Raw genomic sequence first — 19,177 nt, 5'->3', positions numbered from 1 at the left:
GGTTGTTAAGCACTGGAATAGGCTCCCCAAGGAGGTGGTTGAGTCACCATCCCTGGATGTGTTTAAAAACTGCTTAGATGTTGTGCTCACAGACATGATTTAGTGGAGGGTTGTTAGAGCTGGGGTAGTATGGTTAGGTCATGGTTGGACTCAATGACCTTACAGTCTTTTCCAACCTGAATGATTCTATGATTTTATGATTCTGTGGTGCAGTTAAGAAGGGCTTTATAACTCTGGCTGGAAGCCACTGCGGACCAGTGCCTGTGGAAACACAAGCATAACCTTTTCCCCAAGTTGTTAGTAGAGCTTTTACATTTTGGTGGAAAAAGGTATGCCATAACTACGTCTGTTTAAACTACGTCTGTTCAAACATACTATGTACAACCACAACACCTGCCAGTTGACCTGCTAGTTTATTAACTTCCATTAAAGGTCCAAGCAAGGCGGTACGGGACCAAACACGTGCAGTGAAGTAACACTCCTTTCATGTATTAATCAAAACCAAAAGGGAATACAGTAATGCAAATAGCTGCTCGTTAGACACCTCCCTTAAATATGGGCAGCTACACTGCCACTGCATGCCCGTTGCTGAGTCTCTGACAGCTGGTGTTCTCCTCCATGCTGCGCTGTGGGGAGGTGGCCCCAAGGGCAGTTGGTTGCATGGCTCTTCTTCTTTGGGCAATTTCAGCACAAATGGCCTGGCCGACCACATGCAAAGTAATTCTGAAAAGTCTAATCTAATTGCCACTAACGCTGCAGCCATCATATTGCACTGAAGTTGCACAGTGCCCACCTTATTATAAGCAGCTATCACTTGTAAGAGGGTGGGCTTGTTCAGAGGGCAAAGAACTCTGATAATCCTCATGAGCATTTTCTATAGCCATCTTTTGTAGCAATATTTCCCGTGCCTCCTCATTTTCCACCTGTTTGTCCAGACTTTCTTTCAGTTTATCAATAAACTGCATGAAAGGTTCACCCGGCCCCTGCTTTATGCTGGTAAATGAATGTTGAGGCTTACTTTCATGGGGACCTTTAGAAAGGCACAAAGGGCAAGTCTTTGGATTGGTCTAAAGCCGCAACATTCAATTGTACTTGAGCCATCCTGGCATCGTAATTACCCTCCCCGAGCATGACTTCCATACCAATATCATCTTGTAAAGGGTCCCATTTGGTCTACCCAGATTCTCTATTGCCTTTTGTTGTGCAGATTCTCTCCAAAAGCTCATGCGCATCATGAACTGAGTACCTGTCAAAATCAATTGTGCCAAGGTCTTGCAGTCATGAAGACAAAGAGCATACTGGTTCAGGGTCTAAAGGGTCAGTGTCCTCTTCATCCTAGCCATTTGCAGCAGCTCCCACCACAGTAGAGCGGTGGGCTCTATCAGCATGGTGGATTCCGTATGTTTTTCAGCAACTCAAAAACTGATCTCCAGGGCCCCAAAAGGTCTTTGGCCACAGGGCCATAACGCATAGCTGCATCCCACAGACTTACTCCCACTTTGTCCCACATTTCTTTGTCATAAATCATAGTGCAATCTACTCCTACGCTGCAAGAGACCCATACCAAAAGTTACCTTAAACCAATGCTTTCCACATGGTGCTTATGCAAAATCACTTCCAGTATTTAGCAAACTGCCTTCAGCTCCTTTGTCACACTCTCTCCCATAGTTCCCCACTGTGCACCTCCATCCTGCAGAAGTGATCGTGGCTGCACAGCTTGTTCCTTTTTCCTTTCAGCAGTCTCGGATCCTGCTTCCCTTCAGTGGCCCTGGGTTCTGCTGTAGTTCCAGAGCTAAGCGAGCTAATGGCAGAACCTGAGCTCAGGTAACAAGTACAGGAGCTCAAGAAGGAACTGTGACTCTCACCTCTGTAACTCTGTTCTTCAGATCTTAAATAATACTGTCAATGCAAAAAGGAGATGCTGGCAGACTCACAAAGTTTGATGTGCAGTACAGAGGAGTAGCCACTTCTCCTTTTAAACCAGAAGAAACGCCGAGGAGGCTCCAGGAAGGCAGCCTGCTCATTTCAGAGAGAATCACTGAGATAAAACAAGAGCAAGGATTCAGCTGTGTTTGTGTATGCACAGTCTGTGCAAAAAAAGTATTACAGCAAATGTTTACATAATAGCTTATGTCAGCTGATTTTCTACTGCTCTACTGAGATTTCAAAAGGGGAGCTTTGTGTTTGTTTTCCATAGCAGCCAGTTGGATCATTTCAAATAAAAGTAAGAAGGGGAAGGTAAAAACAAACAAACCCAAAAAAGTGCTCATGTACAGCAAAACCTGCAGTACCAGTGAATGAAAAAGCTTCCAGTCACATTCATGGAAAAAAGTCAACGCAGGTTTTATAGGTTTACGTACTCAAGTTGAATAGTCCATTTAGAAGCCTCATCCTGAAAGGCAAAGAAGTCACACGCTTGTTGTTCAGCTGAGCTCATCTTTGAATTTATTGATATAAAGCAGACAATTCTGAATCACACTGTATCAAAAGTACTATAAATGCCATCCTTAGATTTACATAGCAACTCATTGCTTAGGATATACATTTTGTAAGCAGACAGCAGATTTCTCAGGCTTTTGCTGCCTAACAAGATTTCATACATTCACTGAATATAAATTTATTTACCTGAAGTCATTGCTTGAAATACATAGATTAGAAATGAGTTGTGCTGTGCCTGGGCACATAGACTATTGACTTATTTGAAATGCTGAGAGCTACAGCTCTCCCCCTGATTCAAAAGGCTGCAAAAGCCTTTACACAGTTTCACAGACAGTCATCAATTCATAGCTAAAATATTTTTTCCTTAAATATAAGAAAAAGGGCAGCAGCAAAGCACTTGCCCATTTCAACTGCATGTGCAGGAACTCCAGGGTAAGTGCAGGACCAGCTACATAAGTGCTTTGCATCAAAAGAATGCTCAGGGATATGATTTAGAGTTGGGTACTATGGTTAGGCTGCAGTTGGACTTGATGATTTTCAAGGTTTTTTCCGACCTGGGAAATTCTATGATTCTATACATCTGAAACTGCTGTGAGACACGGGGATGAGCCTGAGCTGGAAGTAGGTGCAGGCACACATGTCCAGGAGTGCTTACAGATGCCAGAGCTTAGGTAGTTAAAGAAGGAAGCATTTCTCTACTGGAACAAGAAGAGGAGGCCTTAGAATTGCTTTAAAATTCTATCTTCTTTCTATCAGAGATTTCTGGATTACTGCTCCAAGACAACACATTACCTCTGCTACACTGCAGAGGTGGAATCCAGAGGCACCAGAAACTCTCAGGGCTTTACAGTTCACATTATGTCTTATACAAATCAAAGTATCAAAGCCTGACAAAAGATTTGTGGCAGGATAAAGCTCTGTATCGGTTACTATAAGCTCTCCTTTTGCAACAGTCCCCTTCCAGACTTTATCTGCACTGAGATACCTAGTGTTCCTATCAAGTGCATGAAAGTTAGTTTTAAACTCTACTTTGCTAACATGGCATGTGTGCTATTGAGATGGTAGTAAGGCCTGACTTCCCTAAGGGTAAGGAAAGCACTAAGACTCCATCCCCAACTTCAACTCAGATCACACAGTTTCAGCTGAAATTCGGGCTAAAATTTTCTTCATAAAAATCCACATGAAAGCAGAACAAACCAGCGGTCAGCTACTGTCCACATTGTCAGGTTTCATTCCCCTAGAAAGTCCAGGAAACTCAGACGCAACATCTTGAATGGAAAAAAATCTAACTTGTTGTAAGAGGGTGTTTAAAAATATGCACCAAGAAAAAGATTCTGATGGCAGACAGATCTGAAATGCCAGGGTAATTTAAGTCTTAATGGACTGGGAGTTTGACACTGCATTAGCTCGGGACCTATTCTTATGCTGAGAAGGTCAGTTTGAAGTATCTGGAAAGTTTACTTAATATTTAGCATATTGATGAAGTAACAAACTGGGACAACCAATGACTGAAAGTCAGGCACTGCTACTGTACTGAATAGTATCATGGTCAGAGGGAACTCCAAAGAAAATGGGCTAGAAAAGCAGCATCCCAGGAAGATCCAGATAGCCATGCATAACAAGCAGGTAATCTTCTAATTTCCATGCAGAATCATCCATGATTTAAAGCTGTTGCATTTCAGATTATATTTCCAAGTAAGCTGTCATCAGATCTCTTGCTCCTAGGGATTCTCTAGCATGGTTTGCAGCACAGCGTCCCTCCACTCCCTTCAACTGGTAAGCTTATTGCTAGCACTGAGAACAGACTTATGCCACTGAATGAATGGCCGCTGCCCTCCGTATAAGACGTTCCGTCATTGGTGAATGTGGTCTCATCACATCACGTTCTCTCAAGAGGCACCTGAAAAAGGAGAATAAGTAGCAGGAAAATGGGAAGGAAGCCACTGAGTACATCATGTGAGTACATCGTGTTTTCCCATAAGACCCCAACAGTAGCAGTACAAGAGCAGGAAAACAACATCTAAAGATCTGCTCCTCATTTCCTTTCTAACACTGACAGAGACGGAAAATGAGCACTCGGAGGGTACAAAATAATCATTCTGATATATTTTATCTGCTATTCATGTTTCAAAAAGACTTCAAGAGGCAAACAGGCAACGGCTTCCTGTTGTCCTGAGGAGACTGCATTCCTTCAAGTGCACAGGCGGCTCAGTTAATAAATTTAAACACAACTCTACAGAGGCCAATGAGAAACACCTATGATTTCTGCTAAACAAAACTCTTGTGATTTGTACTAAAGCAAGCATGCAAGTCATGCTCATTTAACATGAACACCTGAGTGCAATATCAGCACAAATGTAGTTGTTTGGAGGTACTTTGCCACATCCTTATTTTAAAACAGTAATAACCACACAGAAACAAAAAATTAACAGGAAAAATACTCACTTAGCAAGATTTCGTTTGGCTTGGATTTACAAATTTAAAGCAGCGTGAATCAATAGCTGGCTGAAAACATCTCTCTGCAAAAAAGAAGTCAGTAAAGAGGCAAGTAAGTAACTCTCAAAGTGTTTCTGGTTACGACATCCCATTTACCACAGCCCCAAGTGAAGTGCTCCTGCCGCTATGTTTGAATAGCTAACGCCGCTGTGAAGTGTTTGCAATCAGGATTTGGTCACGAAGCACCGTTCAGCTGTTCCCTTTTCTAAGATACAAGGGCTCCTAACAATGAAAGCACTCAGGGAGGCTACTGGAAGTGAACCAAGTCACATGTTGAGTCACATTTTCTATTGATGTCCTTTACTGAGCATTACTGCCTCCCAGTTGACTATTTGATAACGGATGCGGTACAGCAGATCACAGCTTTGTCACAATTTCCATTTTCAAACTCCACCAAAGCCTGGAGTAAAGGCAACCCCACACGAGGAGTCAGAGAGAGCACATAGTCTTCACCAGGGTCTCTGTAGAACGAGAAAAGCAACGAAATCTCACAGATCAAGGAGAAATATGCACATTCAATGCCAGCCTGGCATGGCTGCAGACAGAATGTTCTTTTGAACTCTTCAAATCCTGATGTTGCAGGTACTGCACTTAGTAACTTTTGGTGTGGTTATTTTACTTTCGCTTTTTATTACCTCATCAAGCCACTGGATTTCAATTCTCTGCACACATTCACATGTCACAAGGCCAAGCCTTTGCAATGCATCACTTTGGTTGGGAAAAAAATTGAGAGAATTCTGCGCTAATTTTTCTTCTGATCAAGGTGTGGTGGAGAGAGAGAGAAACCAGATGTGAGTGGAATTTTTAACTGGCAAGCTGCAAAGCAATTCCAGCAATTATGAGCACAAAATGCTCAGCATTTAAATACTCAAATCAACCAAACAGCTGACATACATTGTACAAAGTCTGTACTGTTATACAGGCGAAATCCTTTATCTGCTGCACGTAACATAACTTAGCATAAGCCCACAGCAAGAAAACACAAAGCAAACATTCAGTTAGCGCCTGTGACAAATGTAAGTGGTTCCTGCTTTACAAGAACAGAAGCCCCTCTAGACATTTACTCATAAAAATAATTACAGAGACGGCCTAAATGGACACTGGTCTGTTTAAACCAGTCCTGGCCCAGTGACAACGTAAAGCCAGAGAAATCATCGCTTAAATACTCAGAGGCCAGAATATTTATTCAATACGGTAACTTCAATTCACGTAACCTACTTGGCAAGTTCTTGAAGAGTTTGTTAAAAGCTTTCAGTTAGTTTTGTGGTCTTTGGCTCCGCAGGGAGGACACAACACAGGTGTGGCATCATTGAAGAGAAAACTGATCGTTTGGTGGGTCTTCTTTGCACGGCTTTAAAGCGACACTGTCCCATCGTCTCCAAAAGCCTTTACACCTATGATAGTAAAAGGTATTTTTAAAATAAAAACACCACGTGCAAATACGCATTCACTTAATAAGTACAAGTATGTATCAGATCAGGTTGCCATGGATTGCACGCTACTAACTCAAAAAGCATCTCTCTAAGGCAGCAGAGTATGGCTGAGTTACGCTGCCTTAATTCAGGGAAAGGGTTCAGTGACTGTCAGTAATTTATCACCAATATTTTAGACTGTATTATGTGAGGTTCTCTCTTTGTCAAGATTTCTTCTATAACACTGACCAAGCTTGCTCTGTAGTATCTTCAAACACCTTTCTGACATGCTAGGGTGTGTGTTGGAGGGCTAAAAGAAAATTGTTCCCCTTAGTGTTGAAGAAGAACTACACTTAAATATCCTACCTTCCAGATGAAGCCTGTACAGCATCGAAGAACTATCTAATATATCCAGCATGCTTTTACCCGATCGGAGCCTTGGATAAGCCAATCTGTAATCACAAGAGCTCATGAAGCTGGTGCTTACCAGGAACTTCTCAATGAAATCAATGCTTGCGCACAGTACAAAACTATGTTTTCATTTGCCAGAGTTAATACAGGAATCTGCACAACAACTTCCTTAATGACAGCCTTACTTTAATAACCCTTGCAAATATATGTTAACCTACCAAATTTGATTTTATTTACTAAGATTGTGTTGACACCTACACAGTACAGAACCAGAGCATATTAGCTAGAAATGGAAAGACCCCGCTTATTTAACTTAACTAAAGAGCAAAATCCATGTATTTGTTCAGAGGTAACTGTGACTTTGTAGGACAAAAGTTTTACATCTTTTAAAAAGCTTTTTCTTTCCCTGACCCCCAGAAAACCTGAAGACGCATAAGCAATACACAAATTAAGAAGACGAACAGGTTTTTGAGCAAGCTTCAACTGGTGAGAAATGACTTTTCTAACAACAGCTATAAGTATCACACATGCACGGCATCGAATGTGGAAGGTTTTCATTTCAGGCAGAAGGAAAAAAGCACGTATCACAATCTGAAGCATGCCCTTTAAAATATTAAAGACCCTACTCACGTGATTGTCGTAAATTGTCAAAGCAGCCTCATATTCCCCCTATAAAAGCAAACAAGGACCATGAAACTTATATTTTGGTAGAGCAAGCAAGAGTGATGAGTAGCAACCAAAGATGTAAATACAGTTAAGAGATGCCATAACATTACTTCACTGTCTCATGACTTAAGAAAAAACAAATAGAAAGAGTCCAAAATAAAGCAGGTTTCATTAGGTAAAACAACGTGGATATCAAGCTCGTTTACTAATGAGAACAAATAATGCTGTGTGTTACACATGAGGGAGAAAGATGAGGTTTCATCTCTCTTTCTAATCTTCCTTTCAGGATTCTTTGCAAAAACTATGCAAAAGCTATGCTTCCTACATCATTAGTACCAAACATAAGCAACTGACACTGTGTTCTGTCCAAGGTATGACACCTCTTCAACAAGGTGTGATCAATTAATTAAGGAGACAAATATAACAAGAGCTTAGCATTATGAGCTTAGCATTATGAAGTCCAAGGAAATTTTGCATTTCAACCTGATACACTGGGCAAGTTGCAAACATTACCAAAAAAATTACACTAAATTTTAAAGGACTTAAATAACAGGAATTAGTGACATTAATGATCAACTTAATTAAACATAAATAACACTTATCAATGAAATTAGCCACCAAGTTTAGAGATTTGTGTCTTTTTTTCAGTCGGTGAATTTAGAGGTCAGCAAATTTGTACTGAATTTGAAGAGGATTTTCTGTTTTTTTTCCTAAAAATAAGAGATCCAAGTTCATATTTCCATCAAATAATTGTACCAACTGTAATCAGTGAAATTATTTCTTCTTCAAAGATAAAATACAGCAACCCTTCAACATTCCAGCAAAGATAATGGAACTTTGTTCAATGTAATTAAAAATTCTCAAAATAATGGCACAAGATGACTCTCTTGTGAAAACATCACTGTACAATTTTATAACAGCATCCCTTGAAACACCAGGAAAAAAAATCCCTATAAACACTAGTATTACCTTTTCACTAGCATTGGATGAACTATCTGTAAGGACCATATATCACCAACATGAAAACATCTCATACCTTTTCTATGAAGCCTAAAGCCCAGTGCCAGTAATTATGGGTAGTAAGCATATCACTGCCCTGCAAAAAAGTAAACAGAGGAATATTATGATTTACATAATAATTTCATTTCAACCTATCTAGGCAGGTTTCTGTTTTCCTCTTCAACCAGTAAGTGCTTCAGAAGACAGGAGAGATAACAACTTCACATCAGTTGGCCTACATGAAATCTCCCATTGTTACACTCGCTCCTTGCAATGTCAGGGAACACTGCAAAAATCAAAGTCCTCCCCAAGTCTTTTTCCAGAGAAGAACCGCATGTGGATGCCTCAGAGTTCACTCTTCTGCAGCACTACTTAAGGAAAAGAACACAAAACTTAATTATAACAAGAGTAAAATTTGCCTCATCCACAATGTAAGGGTCTTGACTGAAGTAACTAGGATAGACAGTGTGGAAAAATACCCACCTTAGGAGGGCCATTCATCCCACTCACCTAGATTCCCATTTCAGACTGAGTAAGACCTAAGTTTAAGAAGCGATTACTACCGGCTACAAAACAGATACCAAATACATGGGCAGTTCCTCAGGTGAGATGAACATTCACTGAATGGTACCAACCTCACACCATCCTTCCCAGCTGACACCAGAAGTTCACAGAATCATAGAATCACTAAGGTTGGAAAAGACCTAAAAGATCATCCAGTCCAACCATAAATGCTCTTCAAATGCTCTTTCCTAGCCTATGCTTCAAGGCAATGTAATTGCTGTTCACTTCTGTGAGAAGGCTGAGAATAGACAAACAGGAATATACTTCCATTATCTTTGGGTGAAAAATCCTAATACCGGAAGGGTTCTCTCTTCTCATTCTCTCTCAAAAGAGTAGCTAAGTTTAATCTTCTCACAAGTGCACAAAGCATCTTCATTATCATACCAACAACTGCTTCAGTTGCAGGAAGCACAAAGGTTCCTGATGAATGTCAGAACTTCACTGAGCTACAATAAGCCCTTCAATTATCTTTGTTTAATATTACACCACAAAAATCAACAGCAGCAGCTCAAGTAGTTAAGTGTTTGGCATGAATCTGATCATACCATCAGATATAAATCAACCCCCCTCCTTCTATTGCTGATTTTGAGTTCTGAATGAGATTAAATTGCTAAGTGAGAAGTGGGCAACAATGGAGCCCAAATACTCTGACAGTACAGATAGGCAATCCCAATCAGTAGAAAATTTCCAATGGATCAGGCCAAACACAGGCATCTTTAGTAAAGGTCTTAGAGAGCTCTGCTTTCTTGCACATGATTATATTTTAACTGGCTCAGTGATGGTTAAAATGAAAAAAATTGCATAAGTGAATGTATACATTTCGTTATGACAATATCAGCTGTTATAAGCCTTAACTATGCTGGACCAGGCAAGAGGATACATCAGACAATTCTACTTCTAAATCTTGCTTTATTTGGATAAAGGGCATAGATGACAGAGACATGGAACTCTTAAGAAACGGGTCCAAACAGGTTCTAAAAATTAGAGAGCCATTTCAAAAATGGTTGGTGGTGGTTTTGAAGGCGCCACCCAACTGTCATTAAAACTACTGTGTCAAAGGATGAGATAATTTCTAAAGACATGACAGATAAGAACGTCAAACGAGGGTTGCTTGCACACCTAAGCTTGATATCTTAACTATAAAAATACCTCAAAAGCAAACCATCCACCTAGCCTCATTATCCTGCCTTGTTCATTGAGTGAGGTGAAATGATGAGTCAGGTGACTCAGCAAAAAACACTCAAGGGTTCTCTCAACATCAAACAATGCCTCCCTCTGCTTTGAATATTATCATGTTACTTACTCCAAGAGCAATTGTTAGGATGAAAAACGCTGTGAATCACAAATAAAAATTAAGCTTCACTTGCAGGAAAGGATCACATGACAGACTAAGCTGTCCAATACAATGAGTTTCTATATAACAAGCTTGTCAGGTACACAAAGCAACTTCAGAAGACTAGTACAGAGACAGAAGTATGATGTCTTTTATTTTCTTATAGCTGACATAAGAAGCCTTTCACATCCAGAAGCAAAGAAAACTAACCAAACTAAAAAGAAAAAAAAACCCTAAAACCAACACAAAATGAACTTCATGAGCTTTCTGAACTGTGTGCTTTCGATGTGCTATTTCACTGCTCATCTTTTGTTCACCTGAAGAATTTAGACGTTCTTCAAGAAGTTCTTCAAGAGATGTCTGATGCTCAATCTAAGCAAAACGCTTATGAAAATATCAATGCCCACTTCGCTGTTCTGAACAAGTGTCTATCAATGAAACACACTGATCACAGTAAATTTTTATCTGATGCCACATCTGCCAGCAGTGGCCATGGCTTTATGTCACACAAAACATCCAACCAGTTCAATCTGCTTAGAAAAAAAGTAACTACGTTATGTGCTTGTACAAATCATGCTCTTGTTGAAAAGCAGGGTGTTGTTTTACTTAAACAATACTCCCAGCTAACATAAGGCCCTCTGAGAGGACAGACTGTGTAAATGCTTCCCAACTCAAGTGTGTAACTTGGCACCTGTGTTATCTCAGTAATGATGGATTGAAGTGGTCCAGAGTACATGCCCATCATAATTGACATTTTTCTGCCTCTTGCTTCAAAAATTGGCATGGATACCAGCACCTCAAGTGAAGTTTTCTACACATATCTGAAACTTGCATTGCTTGTAACACATACACAGACAGGAAGGAAATAGATAAAGAATAGCAGGACTTGGCTGGAGCGGGCAAAGAAGACCTAAAAAGATACTTTTTGGAGATGCTTTGACAAAGCTTACCTTCCAGTTGTCTTCTGTTTCCTTCATGAATGCTAACCCTTTCTCCACCTCTGCTTTCATTTCATGTATGTGAGCTATAGTATGAGCTGACCATGCATCTGACTGATTTATACTCAAAGCCTACAAGTGGAAAAAAAGGAAACTGTGATGAGTCACTCAAACTGGCAGGTAAGCATTTGTTACTGAAATCATGAATCAGTATCGGCCACAAAAGATTTGCATGCACTGGCATAATTCAGTCTACAACAGTATGAACAGTCAAGAGCAGATTACAGTAAAACAACCTAAATTTCTTTAGTAGACATTAACAGCCAGTTACACATGGGGGATGCAGCAAAAGGCAGAGAAGATTTTAAGGGATAGTTATTAAGAGTTCCTTGTTAAAATGAGCATTTCCACATTGAGCTTTATCTCTTTCTTTCTTCCACTAAAAATGGTGATGATGAAGAGTCAGTTCACAGCATTTGTGCAAAACATCACTCTGAGATAGGGAGCACACGACTAACAATTCTAAAAACCTTTTACCATCATGAACAGGCAGATTACCTCACGGGCAAGCTCCTCAGCACGATCAAAGAAGTTTGATTCCATCAGTCCAAAAGCATAGTAGCCCTTCACGTAGCTAAGCAAAATGGAAAGGAACGACACTTTACCCATTTAGAACTAGACTTAAATAAGGAATGAAAAACACACTAGAAACAGCATTTAACTCAGAACAGTCCTTGCAAATTAGTTCACAATACTGAGCAACAGAAAGAGCTCACAGCCTACTTCTTATAAATGAGCATACTTAACAGAAGATGAACTCTTCCTTATGCCCAACAGAGACTATTTTGGCTCATTGGGCCCACCAGGCTGTAGGTGAAAGACATCCATTGTCAGGCTGGTGCTGGTGGCAACCCACACGAGGGCTCAAAGGATTCAGGTTTGTGGAGTACAGAACAACAAGTTACTCTGCATAGGAAATGGGGCCCAGAGATGCCAGCACAATAATCAGTGACAAGAAGCGTACCACCAGTATTTAAAAGCTGCTGACATTTACCCTTTCGTATAAGCTGGAACTAAGAGTTGCACAGAGCAGTCATAAAAAGTGAAAAATTAGATGTTCGGGAGTAAGAAACTGTTGTCACCAAAGTTATCTGAATATCTCAAAGGCAACACATATGACTGTAGCCATCTGCTCTTTCTTCACTGCCTACTATATGCAAGCACCTTAACACAATGTGGCAAAGGTACCGTCATTAAGCAATAAAGGCCCAAAGTACAGGGCCAGTATATGATTCTGGGAACGTACCCAATTAAGTGGACAACAGTCTGCACCTTGGCAGAATTGTGCCAAAAAAACTCTGCTGTCCTACTAAATGAACTGCTGCTCACTTCTGAAAACTAAACAAAACAACCTCAGTGTCAGCAGGGATACAGGGGAGATATTTGAGCTGTGGTCGCCTGTAATTCACTTGACTTCACTTATAAGCCATTGATCTTGACTAACTTCTGTTTCTAACAAATCTATTTGTTAGATGAGTTTCAACCTAAAGCCAAAAAGCATCCATACATCAGATAAAGAGCAGTGTTGAAAATGAAGCGTGACTTACCTGCTCAGAGGAACATCAGGTGTCCAGAAAGGAAAAACCCGAGCAACGGAATCTCGCATTTGTACTTGATATCCTATGGAGAAATAAGTGTCCTGGGAAAATTTGAGGGCCAGCAAGTCAGTCGGATGGTTCTGTAGAATCTGCTCCCATATTTCACAAGCTTTCGGACGCTGCCTATAAACAGAAGTTTTGATTGTTGAAAGAAGACATGCACCCCTGCCCTGCTTTTAGTTCTAAACATCTGCTGTTCTGAAAATGAGAAGAATCAACACCAAAAACCTTTTTCATTCTTGAAGAAATTCTAGATCACCTTGTTTTTTCTTTAAAAAACAACAGCATGATTTGAACAGGGCACTTTCTGGGAAATCAGATTTAAAAGGTATTCTTACAAAAGCTGCAAAAGACAAGGAAAAAGAGACACACTTGAACCATAAAGGTTTTCCCATGAGACAGAACTTGAAGTTTGTACAGAGATCTGCTGTTATCTACTTGGGACCTGGAACGCTTTGCAGATGGATCTGGAGAGGCTGGATAAAAGGGCTAAGTCCACCTTCATGACATTTAACAAGGCTAAGCCCCCAGTCCTACAGCGGGGTAACAACAACACCATACAGTGGTACAGACCAGGGCATGAGTGGCTGGAGAGTTGCTCATCAGAAAAGGAGCTGGGGGTGCTGGCTGACAGCCAGCAGTGAACCCAGGTGGCATGCAAAGGTCAATGGCATCCAGGCCTGCATCAGAAATAGTGTGGTCAGTGGGATGAGGGAAAGGATTGGCCCCGTACTCCAGAACAGGGAGGCTGCACCTTGACTACTGTGATCACTTTTGGGCCTCTCACAACAAACAATGATATTGAGTTGCTGGAACACGTTCACAGAAGAGCAAACAAGTTGGAGGGACCGTAAAACAAGACACTTCAGAAGCAACAGGTCATTATGTTTGGAGGAGGTCTACCTGACAGCAGGTTGCAGACAGGGGGATACCAAAGGAATGGCTTGCCTAGGGAAGTGGTGGAGTCCCAGTCCCACCATTCCCAGAACTATCTAAGAAATGCATGGACAAGACACTAAAGAACCTGCTGTAATGACAGAACTCCTTATTTCAGGTTGGTCATACTGAAGATGTTTTACATGCTAAGTCATTCTGTAATTTGATTGTTAATCCAAAGTCATATGCACACAGACACCTTTGTTCCAGTGGGAATTGAACCCATACTAGCAGGGCTTCGATAGCTTCCTCTTTATCTTTGCTATGAAACACATGAGAGAGATAAAGCCATATTCACTTGTTTGACAAATAATAAAAGTGAATGATTACTTTTCTAGAGTGCACAGAAATTCATCAGACTGAATGGAAGAACAATGCTTGACAGAACTACTGATACTAGCACCTCTCACTCTATGTTCTGATGTAGGGAACATTGCAACAGGCTGCCCAGAGAGACTGCAGAGTTGTCTCCTGTGGAGATACTCCAGATTCATCTGTACTCATCTGGGGGGTGGACTCAGACTTTTGCGGTCCATCCCAACTCCTGCAATTCTGTGAAAAGTAAGCTTAAAGACCAGTTTGTGTGGGTCAAAGACTGTATTATATTACACTGGACCTTAGAGTTGCTATACACAGAAATATCCCATTTCTAAACACATTATATCACTGATGTAATTAAGATAGATTTAAAATAAGAAGCGCTTAAAGATATGACACCGAGGCCACACAGCACTTCCCTTGTAGGATTCTGATAGTGATACAATTCTGGGAAATATGTTTGGGAATGATACCAAACACCTGATCCTGGCTATTTATTAGATGACTGGTTAGACTGCTAGAAAACACCCATACTCGGCATCACCTTGACCTCTGATAGCTTAAGCTCTTCACAGAGCTTTTCTTTCATGGGAAGAAAGAGCAAATGGGGATGCAGCAGTACGCAGTAACAGCAGGAAGGTCCTGGATGACAAAACAATCCGCTGTTCCTTTCCCCAGAGGGCCAGCCACCTACCCTCTGGCAAACATGTCCAATGCCAACACGTGAAGCTTCTCCCGCTCAGTCAGAGGCTGAGATTTTGTCAGCGTCATCAATGTTTTCAGCGCATTGTCCAGATCTCTGTTGAGCCGCAATGAGCTTCCAATACCAATAAGTTGCAATCCATTAGCAATGACATGTCCCATCACTATGGAAATCAGCAAGTTACAACATGAGCGGTACAGAAATGCAGATAATTCATCTCTATACAAGCATGAAGAGGTTTAGGTTGGTTTGGTTGAAAATGGGTCTCAATTGTAGCCAAAGAAGACTGAAAAGACTCATAAGCTTCAAGTTTCCACTGCCCTTCATGACAGGCATTGGAAAAGACTCAAGGTGATAAACACAGAAATATCACAGCCTGCTCTCCCCTCTAAACATTTACAGAATCCAGTTTCCACTTGCCAAAATGAAGTGCAGACAACACAAAGAAACAGGACAGAAGGGCTGCTCCAAAAGTAATACCTCCCATTTTATTACACTGGTCCACAACATCAGAGGCAAATGTTGGTACAGCAGTAGAACCTTCCCACCAATATTCTGTAACATTTTTTTGCCATATGGCTGCCAATGGCAGCAGAGGGGCAGCCTGCTAAAGTGATGCTTAACATGGAAGTGCGTATGAAGCAAAGGCGTGTCACTGAATTCCTTCACATGGAGACAGTGGACCCTATTGACATTACTGACTCTTCCTGTGCACTTCTGAAAACCAAACAGTGGGTGCCAGCACAGCAAGGTGGCAGGTAATACATTTCAGCAGAGCCAACAACAGGCCACCTCTGCTAGTGCAGGTCTTTATGAGCGTGGCACGCATGCTTCTGGTCATCTCTGGAGAAAATGCATTGCTAGAGGTGATGACTATGTTAAAAAAAATAAATTAAAAAAAAAAAAGTGTTTTGTAGCTTAGAATGAGTTATGTCAAATAGTAGATTCTGTACCCATTGTGCTCTCTGTACCCATTGCAATTACCATGGAAATAAACAGGAGGCATTACTTTTGGAGATACTTACATATCATCCAGCACTTTCCATGCTAACACTTAAATGTTATACATACCAAAATTTGGATCTGCAGCCTTTAACTTGGAAAGACACCCTTCAATACCTCCTAGGTTCTCATCATTGCGCCATGTCGCATACTGTAAAAGAGAGAGACAGGGCCAACAACACTGGGCATCTTTTCATTCTCCCATAGAACAGCAGAAAGGCTTGGGCTGGAAGGGACCTCCAAGATCCTCTACTTCCAAACTCTATTTGGCAGGGCTGCCAAACAAACAGGCATTACATCAGGCAGCCCATGGCCCCAGGAAGGTCAAAATTAAAGGAATTAAACAAAAGAGAAACTTTACACTTAGCACACCGAGTCTGCTTAGGAAGAAAACAGAAAAGATGTTTTCTTTAAGGTACTCTGGCCACCAGCAGAACTAACAATCTTCACTTTTTATGCAGCATATGTCTCTTTGATGGTTCTCCAGTGTTAAGCATGACAAGCCTACCAGCTGAATGTTTTCCCACACCTACAACATTCAGCAGAGCTCTCTGCTTACAAGGTTTTCCGCAGACAGATACTGACTGAACTCAGCCTGATTCCCAGGCTCTGTTTCCTCTGCCTATTAGCAGAAAACACAGAAGAACTTAACACCTCTGAGACTACAGCTTACCTGTTAGATCTTTGCTGTGGACACACCAGCACAGTGGCTGCTGGAGTGTTCTTTCCTCAAGAAATAAAACCAAATACACCTTTTTCTCATCTTCCAGACAGTAAGAAATTCAAAAATCAGCTACAGCAAAGACTACTTGGTGCACAAGGCCCTCCAAAACATATCCCCTCATGTTTGTTTTAGGTCATACCTGCCTTACCGTAGCATCGAATAGTTTACAGGCTTCATTGCTTGTAGTGGACAGGGCAAGTCCAGCATCCTGCCAGGCCTGCACAATAAACAAAGAAAGAGCCTGCTTATTCCACATGCTGCTTTTCCAGACGCAGCCAACAAACTTCAAAAGCAATGATTTTCTGATGCTCTTCAACTGTGTTTTGTTCTTGTGTTGTCGTGCTGAACAGATGACTTGAACAGCCACAGAAACACTTTCTGCAGTCATAATTATAGATGATGTTACATAAAGACAATTAGTTGTGGTTAACAGTGGGGAGGAAGAACCAACACGTCATAAACTGTAAAACTTTACAGGCTACAGACCTCAAAAAGCAAGAAGGATTCTAAACTCATTATGGTCCCCTTTCAACCAGTTCCTCTGCCGCAGGCACACCTCATGTGAAATTGTCACGTACTGAATTAAGGCACGAGTTTCCTACACGTGACAGCAGGGCTGTGTTTTCCCACACAGCATAGCAACTCAACCACAAGTTTGTCTCCACACAACGTGTGATCAACTCTGTTTGTTTTTTTCCCCCACTTGAACTGCTGCGTCATGGCCTGAACAACTGACCAAGCACCTGGAGAAAAGACCCTGCCAGCTCTGAAAGCCAGGCTTCACCCTGTCGGACATAATTTAAGGGCTGACTGCCATACAGGAATGCTTGCTACTTTGTGGAGGTTTTTTTTCCCTGCAAGCCTAGATCCTTTGATACTGATGAACATTCTTATTCTTCATAACATCTTTCTATTGCACTGCTCCTTCTGCCTTTACACCTTGGCTCATGGCTCAACTTATGAGACTTTTTTGGCAATATGACTCTAACTGATAGCTGCAAATTAAACAGAGAGCGGTGGGTGTCACCAGGTCATGGCTTCTGATTATAGTTGTAAAGATAAGCAGAATTTGGAGGAGAGGCAGGGGCCCTGCTTGAAGGAGCCGGCCACTACCAAAGATGATAATACCTGTGCATGGCAAAGAAGGCACCACTCCCTGCTGGTTTATCTGGAGGTCCAGGACAATCAAGCTAACAGAAAGAAAAAAAAAAGGGGGGGGGGGGGGGAAGGAGCAGAGAATGGTGATAAAAGGTCTCTACTAAACTAAGCAATTTGGAGAGAGTTTCCCAGAGAAAAAACAAACCCCTGAGGAAAGAGCCCCCCAGGCTCTGCTTGCTGTCAAAGCTTCCTGACTTTCTACCATCCCCTGCAGTGACTGGATGAGTTCCCTGGATCAACAGGCAGCCACAAGCTATGCTGGACCCATGAAGGTGACTATCTCTCTGGCTTTCTGCAAATGACTCTTTGCTTTTATTTGCTATACCCTTTCTATTGCCTTTCATTCCCCATCTCCCTGGGTGACTAGCACTTGTAACTGGTGACAAATATTGACACAATGTGTCTTAATCTCAACGAGAAGCGTGTATATATATGAAAGAACCTGATCTCTCTCCAGTAATTGGCAGGAAATACAACCTAACTAACTCCCCACCTCAACTTGTACACACCTTCAGCATCTTCATTGTCAAACCTCATAGGGAGGCTGTTAGCCATACCTTAAACAATATTCCAAAGCTTTCTCACAGAGATTTGATTAATGGCTCATATTCCAACAGTCCAAGTACCAGAAAGTTCACATAACAAGTCTGAAAGTCTAGTGCACAGTATCAAACCACAAACTTCTTTACAGCACACAAGCGCGAGTCCAGAAACAGCGAGAAGAAAATAGCCAAGAGTGCAGACAGGTCAAGACTGCTACGTATGGGTCACCTGGCTTCCCCCAGAGGGAAACAGGCAGGACACCCTCCCAGCCTCAGCCGCCTCAGCTCCCCCACCCCGTCCCGGTAGAGGCTGAAGCCGAGCCCTGCTCGACTCGCCGCGCACACTCCCAGCAGCTGCGGGACCCCCGGGCACAGCGGGCTCGGCCTCTCGGTTCCCTCGTTGCGCCGCTCCTTTCCGGCCCACCCGTACCTTGCAGTCCCTCAGCGGTGCCATGGCCGTCCCACAACCCCTTCACAACTATTGCCGGAGCGACTCCGCTGTTCTTAAAGCACGCAGGAGAAGGGGCCGGGCCGGGCCGGCCTCGGGGGCGGGCGTGGGGCGGGGCCGTTCATCCTCTCGGCGCGGCGTGGCCGCCGATCCAGCCGCGACGCTGAGCGCTCCGTGCGGGCTGTGTGCCCTGCTGGCAGTGCGCGCTGCAGGACGAGCGCCTTCCCCCGCCCTGCCGTCCTGCCATGCCCCTGATCCTTGAGAGCAGCTCGGCAGAGAAGGACCTGGGGGTCCTGATGGAAGAGAAACTTAACACGAGCCAGCAGTGTGCTCTTGCAGCTTGGAAGGCAAATGGTATCCTGGGCTCCATCAGGAGAGGGACAACCTACACAACCTACCTCTGACGTACAAGGTCATAGTAGCTTCCGAC

At 42.2% G+C, this 19,177-nt stretch overlaps 1 pseudogene; it reads right to left on the bottom strand.

The window, feature by feature from the left end:
* Positions 1–2,422: 2,422 nt before the first annotated feature.
* On the bottom strand, positions 2,423–18,856 carry LOC107317724 (annotated as a pseudogene).
* Positions 18,857–19,177: the final 321 nt, after the last annotated feature.

Source organism: Coturnix japonica, chromosome 1 (assembly GCF_001577835.2).
Source record: "Coturnix japonica isolate 7356 chromosome 1, Coturnix japonica 2.1, whole genome shotgun sequence".
NCBI classification, from domain to species: domain Eukaryota; kingdom Metazoa; phylum Chordata; class Aves; order Galliformes; family Phasianidae; genus Coturnix; species Coturnix japonica.
The sequence above is the reverse complement of the archived record's forward strand: the minus strand, read 5'-3'. Positions and strand labels throughout refer to the sequence as shown.